Here is a 12,500-nt window from a genome sequence, read left to right as displayed (position 1 = left end):
AGCAGAACAGAAAGCCATGGTACTTGCCCATTCTTTGATTTGCCCCTCACCATTTACTAAGGTGTGTGTGTGTGTGTAATCACCAGGATAAATGTGATTTTAAGAAAAGGCTCCTGACCCTCTCATTACCCTAACCCCCAACACCATCTATTTTAGCGTTAATAGCATTATTTTTGAGGATCTGTTTTACTCATCAGGCAAGGACAGTGGCTAAGTGCTTTTATATTTCGGGCGGGGGGGGGGGTTCTTTTAAGGTATGAACCAGGAATTCGAATTCAGAATGCAGATATTTCAAGGCCTATTATCCAGTGATCTTAGAATTTCTCAATCCAAGACCATGGTGTAGCATTTAACAGATCTGCAAAGAGATGAAAGGTAAAGTCGACCGAGGCACAACTTGAACTCACTGTGCAGACAACCATAAGAAACAACACAAGGCATTTTCTCTGACCCTCAAACCGCTCAGTCAAGGTAGGGGTTTATCTGAAAGGGTGGGGGGAGTCTAGCCATATTTAATACATTTAGTTGTTATTTAGTCCTCCTTGATCACTTGTGCCTGAGCAGACCTATGATCAAAGACAACCAAGCTCTGACAGCTCTGTCCTTGTTCCTATGCAGAAAGGACTCCCTCTCCTCCATTATCCCACATGTCCAGCTATTTCTGCCGCATCGAATGCCACATAAATATCTAGTCACTATCAGTACACAATGACCAAAGTGATACTCTCCATGGAAGTGGGTGGAAATCCTGCTCCCCCCACCCCCGCTACAAACAAAATGGGCCACATGACTTGGTTGGCGTTAGGAAGGGCATCCAGCTGTAGAAACACTGCCAAACCAGACCGGAGCCTGGTGCAGCCTTCACGGCTTACCAGACCCCCAATCGAACCGTCCAACCCATGCTAGCATGGAAAACGGACGTTAAATGATGATGATGACTTGTAAGAAATAACAACCAAATCCCCCACCTCTCATATCACACCAAACCATCACAATAAAAATTCAAGACACATTGATAATGTAGCTTTAGATACCAGTATAGAGACAGGGACATGGTTGGAATACTTTTGATTATAGAACTGGGCTGACTTGAGGATAAACAACAACAACCTGCCTCTATAAGGGGCTGCCACAATCATCAGAGACATCAGCCCCATCCCCTTAGATTTACCTCACCAACACAAAAGCCTGTCAATAGCTTCCACCATTAACCACAGATCACGAAATATTCCAGATACAGTAATCCCTTCGCCATATCGCAGTTCAGCTATCGCGGTTCACCAATTGCAGTTTATTATTTAAGCTTACGGCGATCTCTCCATGGTGTTGTTTTGCATTCATAATAAAATAAATATATACAAATTATAAAAATAATAAAAAAAAATATACAGGTGCAGGAGTGGCTGTGTGGTAAGTAACTTGTTTACCAACCACATGGTCCCGGGTTCAGTCCCACTGCGTGGCACCTTGGGCAAGTGTCTTCTACTATAGCCTCGGGCCGACCAAAGCCTTGTGAGTGGATTTGGTAGACGGAAACTGAAAGAAGCCCGACGTATATACGTATATATATATATGCGTGTGTGTGTTTGTGCATCTGTGTTTGTCCCCCTAGCATTGCTTGACAACCGATGCTGGTGTGTTTATGTCCCCGTTACTTAGTGGTTCGGCAAAAGAGACCGATAGAATAAGTACTGGGCTTACAAAAGAACAAGTCCCGGGGTCAAGTTGCTCGATTAAAGGCGGTGCTCCAGCATGGCTGCAGTCAAATGACTGAAACAAGTAAAAGAGTAAAAGAGAGAGTACTGTTTCTACTGTGGATTTTCACCTATTGTGGTGGGTTTCGGGACATAACACCCACGATAGTCAAAGGATTACTGCATTTACCCCCAGAGAATTAATCCCTGACATTTGCCAGAACACCACCAACCAACAGCAGTGTTGCTATATAGTTATATGCCCTGCAAGAAACAACAGTTAAATCTCCCTCAAATCTTAGAAAAGGAGATATTGGATAACATGTATCCTGGTCTCCATGCTTACAGAAAATAGATGGAATGGTCATGGTTGGAAATCATTTTTCTTTTTTTGTTTCAGGTCTATTTGATTGGTGCTAACTTGGGACTACACAACCACAAAAACAAAAGTTGTCAGTCACACACATATCTTCCTCTCACTTCCTCTAGCTACACAATACACTATCACTGGTGGCTACCTTTAGATGCAACACCATCAATGGTTGCTTGACCTGCAAGAAACAACAGTCGAGTCTCCCTCAAAAAAAGAGGGCAGGTAATGCAATGTAGTCACATAATCTCTATGACTGAAATGTCTTTAAACGCATCTGAACTAAGACCTACCAACAACAATAGCCCTCAGACCCTTCTTTGTTTCAGCTGCTGGGCTTGGAAAGAAGTGGGAATACTAATGGCCTTTGAAGGCCCTCTTTGACATTTGAGATTGACATCATTAATGCTCTTGTTGAGCCATTACATACCAATACCTGCAGGAGAGATATAAGCAGTGGAATAGAGGAAATTTCAGAGGGATAACACTCAAGGAAAGGACTGCAAGGGATACAAGATGATAATGATGGGTGGATACAAGAAGGGTGATAAAATGAGAAGAGATGAATAGGTCAAGAATATCTGTGGAGGTGGTCATAATTCCAATCAACTCTGAGGAGCAAAAGCCATAATTGTTGTATAAAAGGCAGAGAGAAGAGAGTGTACCTGTGGGTCAAAATCTGTTTATGAAGGACTTTATGCCAAATGAATGTCTGGTGGCCCTTTTCTAAGTGCGATCTTGTATGTCTGTGAGTACAGCAGCAACAACCCAGTCCCAGATGTGAGAGCAATGCTTCATTGTGGGCCTTATTTATATTTCACGGCTACACATGTCAACTTCAGACATTTGAACCAGTAAAATATCCAAGACAAGATATGATAGATGCATAAATAGCTGCCCTAGCATTCAACTGGTACTTACAGAGTGTTTAGGCTAAATTTAACAGTTTGCATAAAAGAAAAAGAAAACACAATATCCCATCCAAAAATAAATGTATTTTAAAATCTCAAAACATATCAGCTAAATTATGGCTGGGATATAACAGTTTATTCTAAGTAGTCCACCTCAGCTTCCACTACAGCCTCAAGACAGCTCTGGAACCTGACACATGAATTCCTCATTGTTTCCTAGGAAGATCTTCAAACCCACCCTTGATTTTGGCTACTAGCTCAGTTTTGGTGTTGCAGGCAGAGCATTTGGTATCCTTTTCAACTACACACCACACATAGTAATCCATTGGGTTTACAACTGTGGGAATTAGGGGGCCAGAAATTGGGGCTGGTGAAGTCACAGAACTTCTCCAACAATCACTTCTGACTCTTTCTGGAGGTACGACAAAGAGCCAAATCCTGCTGCCACAAATATAGCTTTCCAACAGCAACCCTCTCTGGTCATAGATTGCCCCCAGTCTTCAGCAGCTTCACATGGCTGTCTGAATTGAACCTAAGGCCCTATTCAAAAGATATGGGGGTGGATTCCAGTAAACACAGTCAGAAAGCCTGCTGTGTCCTTTCCTGCAGGCCACATCTTTGTAATCCCTATTCCAGCTGTCCCTGTTTCACCTTTCAGCTATTGCAATGTTCACAGAGCACTAAACAACAGTCTTGATTTTGATATCTGGTGCAAATCATCATGATACTGATAAGTATTTTCCAGTATTCTGATGGCTCCCAGTCTTCTATGTGGGCTTTTTCTTAACTACAACTTTAATCTTCATGCTTTCCAACACTGTTGATAGTTCAGCAATACATCAAACTGTTCCCTGCAAAAAAGAAGACATTAAAAAAAATCATAAAACTTAGCCTGAACACCTGGTATTTATGGCTAAGCAGATTGGAGCAATGTGAAATAAAGTGCCTTACTTAAGGACACAACACATTACCTTATCCAGGAACCCATAACCTATTTTCTTGAGCCAGATACCTAAACCTATTACTACTCTTTGATAAGGGGGTGGTGATAGGGAGTCACAACTCATTTGTGCATTATTCCATTTTTGGCATGTTAGTCAACAAAATTGAAAAGTACTCTCAACCTCACTATATCTCAGAGTGTACTGAGCTATCTTGTCCCAACATATGCCAAATGAGTCCTCTTTGTTGTTGTTGCCTTTCATTCAAGGCAAGCGTGGCCAGAATAAGAGAGAGAAGGTGAGAAAATGAGATATGCAGCTACATGAGGGATGTTAGTAAGGAGATTGAATAGAAAACAGTGTGAATGGCATGGTGGAGGAAGAGGAAGTGAGAGACATGGAGAAAGTAGGAGCAACAGAGAGTGAAATATATGAACAAAGAGTGATACAGGGAGTAATGTAAGGGAGAGAGGGAGAAGGATTAAAAGATGGCAAAGAAGAGTGTTGGATGCTTGTTCTCTGAAGAACAGCCATCAGGCATGTCAAGATATTCACTCTACTTTGTGAGTGTGTGTGTGCACATGCATGTGTGTATTTGCCAAGATGAAATAGAGAAGTAGTTAGGGTATTGGTTCCAAGACCATAAACTGGCAGGTTCAATTCCTAGACTGGGTACCACATTGTGTCCTTATGCAGGGCACTTTATTTCATGTTGCTTCAGTCTACTCAGACAAAAATGAATACTAGCCAAATGCTGGTGCAAGCCTCTTACCCTTCAGCTATCACATCCTTGATGTTCCACCAAGTCAAAGTCATGCTCACTTCTAAGTGATGGCAATGGATATATATTTCCTCTATCTACCTTCCAGCTTCCTCTCTGCTTGTAGGTGGGTACTCTTAAGACCATTCAGACAATTACTATACATATACAGTTAAATTTTGCTATGACATTTACATTTTGGAATGTTCTGAATGAGAAAGATATGTGTATCATTTACATTCAAAAGATCAACATTTGGTTTTGTCTCTATTTACACACAAACACACATAGATATAGTTGCAAGAAACATCTCTTGGATGCTAATACATATCAATAATATTCTTGAAGGCTATAAGGGGTTTTGGGTGTTTCAACATTAGAGTCCCTGGCCTGGTTGACTCATACAACAAAGTGTGTGTGTGAAAACATCATCATCATCATCATCGTTTAACGTCTGCTTTCCATGCTAGCATGGGTTGGACGATTCTGACTGAGACTGGCGAACCAGATGGCTGCACTAGGATCCAATCTTGATTTGGCAGAGTTTCTACAGCTGGATGCCCTTCCTAATGCCAACCACTCCGAGAGTGTAGTGGATGCTTTTTACGTGCCACCAGCACAGGGGCCAGTCAGGCGGTACTGGCAACGACCTCGCTCGAATCCTTTTACACATGCCCCCAGCACAGGTGCCAGTAAGGCAACTTTGGAAACAATCATACTCGAATGGTGCCCTAATGTGCACTGCAGGATGTTTTCTTTATCAACTGTACAATAATTTTAGCCTGCACTATAGAATACCTTTTCCACCAACTGTTTTCCATTTTTATATGTTCAGGATTTAATCTATATTTCTTTATTGCCCACAAGGGGCTAAACATAGAGGGGACAAACAAGGACAGACAAACGGATTAAGTTGATTACATCGACCCCAGTGCAAAACTGGTACTTTATTTATCGACCCCGAAAGGATGAAAGGCAAAGTCGACCTCGGCGGAATTTGAACTCAGAACGTAACGACAGACGAAATACGGCTATGCATTATGCCCAGCATGCTAACATTTCTGCCAGCTCGCTGCCTTAATTCAGGATTTAATCTAATTTTAACATCACTGATAGTAAAGGAGTTCAAAGCAGAAATCTGTTTCTATGTGATGCCATGGGATTTGATGGATCCAATGCAGCTAATAATGTTGCCAGGAAGGAAATGGAGTATGACAAATTACAATATGAGTGAGGAAGATATTATGGCTGAAGGACAAGAAGACTTCCTTCCAATCTATCTTCCCCTTTCTGAGTCTTGGCTTTCCTTAGCTTAGGTTCCTCTATTGCTCTCCCTCTCACCTTCATTCTTTAATACATCAAGGTGCAAGTTGGTGTTGATTCTCACCGCACTCACATTGCTTCAGCATTGTTTTGGTGCATCACTAATGATGCTCAATACCTGGTTGTGTCACCAGACATCCAGGAGATAACTTACATGTTGACAGAACATGAACTATAACCTCTGTATCAATGACAAACAACTGGGACAGTCCAGTAACCTCTAATATTGACTGCACATAGAAACACCTTTCTTTACAGCTCTGGGATCCATCAGATCCCATAGCATCACATAGAAACAGACTTCTACTTTAAACTCCTTTACTATCAGTGATGTTAAAATTAGATTACAGTAGTAGTGGCAGCACATGGCCTAGTGGTTAGAGCAGCGGACTCGTGGTCGAGGAATCGCAGGTTCGAATCTCAGACTGGGCGATGTGTGTGTTTATGAGCGAAAACACCTAAGCTCCACGCGGCTCCGGCAGAAGGTAATGGTGAACTTCTGCTGACTCTTTCGCCACAACTTTCTCTCACTCTTTCCTCCTGCATCTTGCAGCTCACCTGTGACGGACCGGCGTCCCGTCCAGGTGGGGAACCTATACGCCAAGAAACCAGCCCTTATGAGCCAGGCATGGCTCGAGAAGGAACAAACATTACAGTAGTACTACACAGCCCCATCCTTGTATTGTATAGCAAAACACTAAACCACACTTGAAAGAACTTACTAACACACTTTCCCATTTCTCCACTCCTACTCTCTACTCTTTTACTTGTTTCAGTCATTTGACTGCGGCCATGCTGGAGCACCACCTTTTAGTCGAGCAAATCGACCCCGGGACTTATTCTTTGTGAGAACAGTACTTATTCTATCGGTATCTTTTGCCGAACCGCTAAGTAACGGGGACGTAAACACACCAGCATCGGTTGTCAAGCAATGCTAGGGGGACAAACACAGACACACAAACACATACACACACACATATATATATATATATATACATATATATGACAGGCTTCTTTCAGTTTCCGTCTACCAAATCCACTCACAAGGCATTGGTTGGCCCGGGGCTATAGCAGAAGACACTTGCCCAAGATGCCACGCAGCGGGACTGAACCCGGAACCATGTGGTTGGTTAGCAAGCTACTTACCACACAGCCACTCCTGCGCCTAATATTTTCATGCATTTGGGGTGGTTATAAAAGCCTTCACAAAAGCCAGATTGGTAGCACCACATTATAAAATTTCCTTATCAGACCATAGTTGTCAATGGAAGCTAGCCTGTATCTTTAACTTGACCCACACCTACAATATCTCTTGATGACCGCATAGATAAGTCCAAGGCCCTTAACTACATTCACCCTGATTTCAGCAATCAGTTCCCTTTCAATTTCTAATAATTTCTGTATTATGGGCAGATTGCCACTGTTTTTTCTAGTTTTAGCCTTTATATGCAGCTGCCAAGCCTAAAATAACCAGCTTCACAAAGAGTTTTTCTTATTCTTTATTTCCACTATGGCAGTAGTCTCATCTATAAAAAGCACACAGTTGTAACAGTATCAGATATTGCCTGATCTTTATTCCCTCCAAGTAACCTCTTGCACCTTTCAATATCAAGTCCATAGCCATCACAAAGAGGAGAGGGAAAATGGTGAACTCTAACAGGAATCAAACTATTAGCTGGTCATAAATGCTTTGATGATAAGCCCCATGAATACTGACCCAATACAAGTTCTGACACACACTAGGTTTACAATAAATCAATGAATAAATCCAATGTTTTGTACATCACTGTATAGGGAACTGGTCCATAAGCAGTTGCCAGGTTAAACCAAACGACTCAAAGAATGAAGAAAACTGCAAATCATCTGGGCATGCTCAAAGCGAGCTGAGAATCCAATGACATCAGCTGAATGAGTTGATTCAGCTCTACAGGCCATGACATCCTTCAAAACTATTACCCTCTAAACTGAGGCCATAGAGCAGCTGGACCTGGCCATCCGAAGAGGCCTTCTTCTGCTTAAGTATCCAAAGACTCTCTTGCCAATCGTGCAGTATGCCTTTTTTCTTTCAAAATACTCTTTTATATATTCATACACACACACACACATATTGGCAGATACGTTACCGCGCCGGGCGAAATGCTTAGCGGTATTTCGTCCGTCGTTACGTTCTGAGTTCAAATTCCGCAGAGGTCAACTTTGCCTTTCAACCTTTCGGGGTCGATAAATAAAGTACCAGTTTCGCACTAGGGGCGATATAATCGACTCAATCCCTTCGTCTGTCCTTGTTTGTCCCCTCTATGTTTAGCCCCTTGTGGGCAGTAAAGAAATATATATAGGCACACACACACAGAAGAAGGAAGAACGAACTGACAAGTGGCGTGAAGTCAGATACTACAGTAATTTTTACTGACAGTAACTTCAAAGTCTCAACTGTGGCTGGCCTTGACATACTGCAAAGGCCAACCACTGCAGAAACTTTGAAATCACTTGTCAATAAAATTAATACATACACCAATACAAAAGACATTCATATTTCCAGTAGCGATTTTGGAAGGAAAACTTAACAATTCGGCGGTGGGGATGTAGGCAGACAGATGGATAGACAGACAGGCAGACAGTGTGACAGAGACAGACGGAGAGATAGTGATAGATGTAGATAGTCAGACAGATAGATACATGCATAGACAGACAGGCAGACAAAAAACAGACTGACAGACAGACAAACCAACAGACAGATGGTAGACAGACAGACAAAGATAGAGACAGGCCGACATATAGTTGATACAGAGACAGAAAGATAGCTAGACAGATTGACAAACAGAGAGACATAAGATACACATTGATTGCTAACAAGACAGATGGATAGACAGACGAATAGCCAAATGGAGAGATAGAAAGATAGCAGACAGTGAGACAGATAGACAGAGACAAATATACAGATAGACAGATAGATAGATAGAGACACAATCGGGTAGAGATAGACAGATATTGGATACATAGACAGACAGACACAGTCGTGTAGAGATAGACAGACAGACAGACAGATAGATAGATAGATAGATAGATAGATAGATGATAGATAGATAGATAGATAGATAGATAGATAGATACACAGTCGTGTAGACAGATACACAGATGGATAGGTAGAGGGATAGATGGACAGATAGACTGAAAGATGGACAGATAGATAGATTATATTATATTATTATTATAGATGGTCAAAGCGAGAGAAAGAGATTTTAGTATAATGTTCATCACATATATGTAATGAGTATGAATGCATGAATACTTCTATGAATGTGATAGGTATAAATATATGCGCGCGAGAGAATATGTCATATATATGTATATATATATAAGAAAGCGAGAGAGAGTATATATATATATACTAGCATGTAATTACGTCTACGGTTGATATGTAATTAGTATTAGTATACATGCACGCGAGTATATATCAATGTCTATACTGTGTGTGTATATATATATATATATATATATATATATATAATGTATATATATACACACACATACATACGTACACAAGCCATTACCAAATTTTACATTTATTCATAGCCAAATCGTTCCTCAAAACGTGTGTTTGGGATTTATAATGAAGTGGACGATAAAATGTGGCTTACCTTGTTAAAGGGCGATTGGTGAGAGTAGAACAAAGAGGGTGAGGAAATAAAGGGCTATCGATGGAGTAAGGGATCATAATGGAGAAAGAAGGAAGGGGTCAGTGTGAAGAATGGATTGTTAGACAGGACGACAGTAGAGGATTATATATGGAAAAGGATGGAAAGATAGAGGGAATGAAAGCATGGAAGGAGAAGAAGAGAAGCATGTGAAAGAGAAACTAAAGACTGAATGAGAGAATAAAAGAGATTGAACGAAATGGATAAAGGAAGGAGAGGATGTGTGGAGTAGTGTTAAACTGAGGGCAAGAGGGAAAAGGAAGGCTCAGGAGGTGAGAAAGAAATATCCACTGGAATGGTATAAATCGCTGCAGACATTCATAGGTTTTGTAGAATGGAGCTGAGATGATACAGACACGAATATTGAGGTTAATAAAGAGATCAATGGGGGTAGCAATAGTAATAGCGAGGAGAAGAAGGGGAGGAGAAGAGAAACAGAGAAAAGGTAGGCGATAGTAGAAGAGGGGGAAAAAGTTTAAGATGAGAGAAAAGATAGAGGGTAGAGGATGAGAGTCAGTGAGTGGAGGGGTGAGGTTAATCGAAAGGGTAAGAGAAAGAGAGGAGTGCGATAAACATATACTGAGAGAGAGGGAAGAAAAGACAACACGGACACAGGCAATGAGGGAGGAAGAGGGGGGAAAAGACAGAAAGATAATGAGAAACACGGAGAGAAAGATACTGAGAGAAAGAGAGAGAGGGAGAGAAAGACTGACAAAAAATAAGATATATATATATTCTCATTGAAAGAGAAACACATACACCGAGAGATAGAAAGAGGAAGATAAACACACACACACACACACGCCGAGAGAGAGATGACGAAGAAAAAGTGAAAGATTCTAAGAAAGAAAAGAGATGAATATTGATAAGGAAGAAGGAAGCTGAATTAATAGTAAAAAGTGAAAGTGGAAAGAGAAGACTGCGCCTTGCAAAAATTTTCTTATAATTCCATTCAAACCTTGGGTAAATTAATCCGAGGAATTAAACCCAGCACTGAATGAAGAAAAAAAGACAGAAGGAAGAAAAGAAGGAGTTGATGAGAGAGGAGATATGGATGATGATGGCTATAAGAAGGCTGTGGAATGGATAGAGAGAGGGAAAGAAATTTGGTGAAGGATTAATACTTTAACAGTGTGTTTGTGTGTGTGTATAAATAAATATGTATATGCATGCATGCATTATATATATATATAGGCATAACTACAGATGCATACCCCACCGACTTTGTTGCCTCATAACTTCCAGAGAAATGGATACTTTTTAACGAAACTTTCAACAAATGATCGCTTAGATCCTGTACATTGAGTGTATGTAAAGAATTGTTGGGAAAATGTTTCCCGAGGAGTTTCGGAAAATTCACACTACCCATTTTTCTCCCTCAGGAAAATTGGTAATTTTTTAATGAAATTTTATACAAATACCTTTCAAACGGTGTAGATTACAGTTAAAAAGAAATTTGTAGGCAAAATTTATGGAAGCAGACGAGAGGGGGTCTGGTCTGGAAAACGGATCAGACGGCCCATATAAGTTGGAATTTCTGTTTTGACGGAGATTTTTTTCCAATTTTTTTCAGCAGTCTCCAGAATAATGGGAGGTATCCTTTTACGAAAAAAAGGAAAAATTTTGAAAATCTATAATTTTTTTTTTCACTCCCACCACCCGTCCGGACCGATTTCGGCTTTTTTTTTTTTTTTTTTTTTTTTTTACTATCGCACTTAAAACCCGCGAGAGAAACATTTTCGGTTTAAAAAAAAATTGTTAATAATTCCAGAGGAAAATGTGTGATTTAAGGGAGATCTAGCTGTTGTTTCTAACACGTCCCAGGACCTCCTCGTTTTCTTTCTCACTCTCACATCTAATAGTGTTTTCCAATTTTTTTCTCCGCATAAACACATCTTATGGAATAATGATGTCCAAAAAATGATAATTAAAATTTTTTACTCGCACCCCAACCGAGCGGGGCCGTGTACGTGTCTGTGTAAGAAAAAAAAAATATTTTGTTAGAAAATTATGCTATCAAAATAAATCATCTTTTACATACCTCTTATTAAAATCACTCTGGACAAATCCCAGTGATAATCTTCTCAGGTTTTCCAAAATTTTAGAATTATATAAGCAGAAACAATCGGAGGCAGGGAGTGGGGCTAAAAAAAAATCATAAATTTTCAAATTTTTCTGTTTTTTTATAGCGTAAATGTGTTTATGGGGAAAGATATTGAAAAACATCAATACATATTTGAGTAAGAAAAAAAAAAAAAAAACAAGGAGCATAGTCTTGCGATGTGCTAGAAACAACAGCCAAATCTCCCTTAAATCACACTTTTCCCTCTGAAAAGTTTTGATTTTTTTTTTTTAACTGAAAATGTTTCTCCTATGTTTTTTAAATGCGTAGTGAAAAAAAAAAGAAGAAAATTGGCCAAAATCGGTCCAAACTGATGTGGTGAAAGGGTGGAGGGACTAAAAAAAAAATCATAAATTTTTTAAATTTTTTCTGTTTTTCGTAAAAAGTTTCTTCCCATCATTCCAAAGACGGCGCTGAAAAAAAAAGTTGGAAAAATCCCTGTCAAAACGGAGAAATTCCAACTTATGTTTATGCCGAGTATATACATCTGTAGTCATGCCGTGCCTGTATAGTAGACTTTGTGTACTTGGGGTAGAGAAGATTGTCTGCGAGCTGGTAGAATCGTTAGCACGTCGGGCGAAATGCTTAACAGTATTTCGTCTGCGGTTACGGTTCTGAGTTCAAATTCCGCCGAGGTCGACTTTGCCTTTCATCCTTTCGGGGTCGATTAAATAGGTACCAGTT

At 40.2% G+C, this 12,500-nt stretch overlaps 1 protein-coding gene across 1 annotated transcript in view; it reads right to left on the bottom strand.

Annotated features, from left to right (window-relative positions):
• The window catches only part of LOC115222888, a 146,839-nt gene extending 136,740 nt beyond the window's left edge, over positions 1-10,099 (bottom strand). Inside the window, exon 1 of the mRNA XM_029793271.2 lies at positions 9,638-10,099. The gene's annotated coding sequence lies outside the window, so the exon portion shown is untranslated. The remainder of the gene's footprint in view (positions 1-9,637) is intronic.
• Positions 10,100-12,500: the final 2,401 nt, after the last annotated feature.

The sequence above is a fragment of the Octopus sinensis genome, linkage group LG21 (genome assembly GCF_006345805.1).
Source record: "Octopus sinensis linkage group LG21, ASM634580v1, whole genome shotgun sequence".
NCBI classification, from domain to species: Eukaryota; Metazoa; Mollusca; class Cephalopoda; order Octopoda; family Octopodidae; genus Octopus; species Octopus sinensis.
Note: the sequence above shows the minus strand (reverse complement) of the source record. Positions and strands in the feature narration are given on the sequence as shown.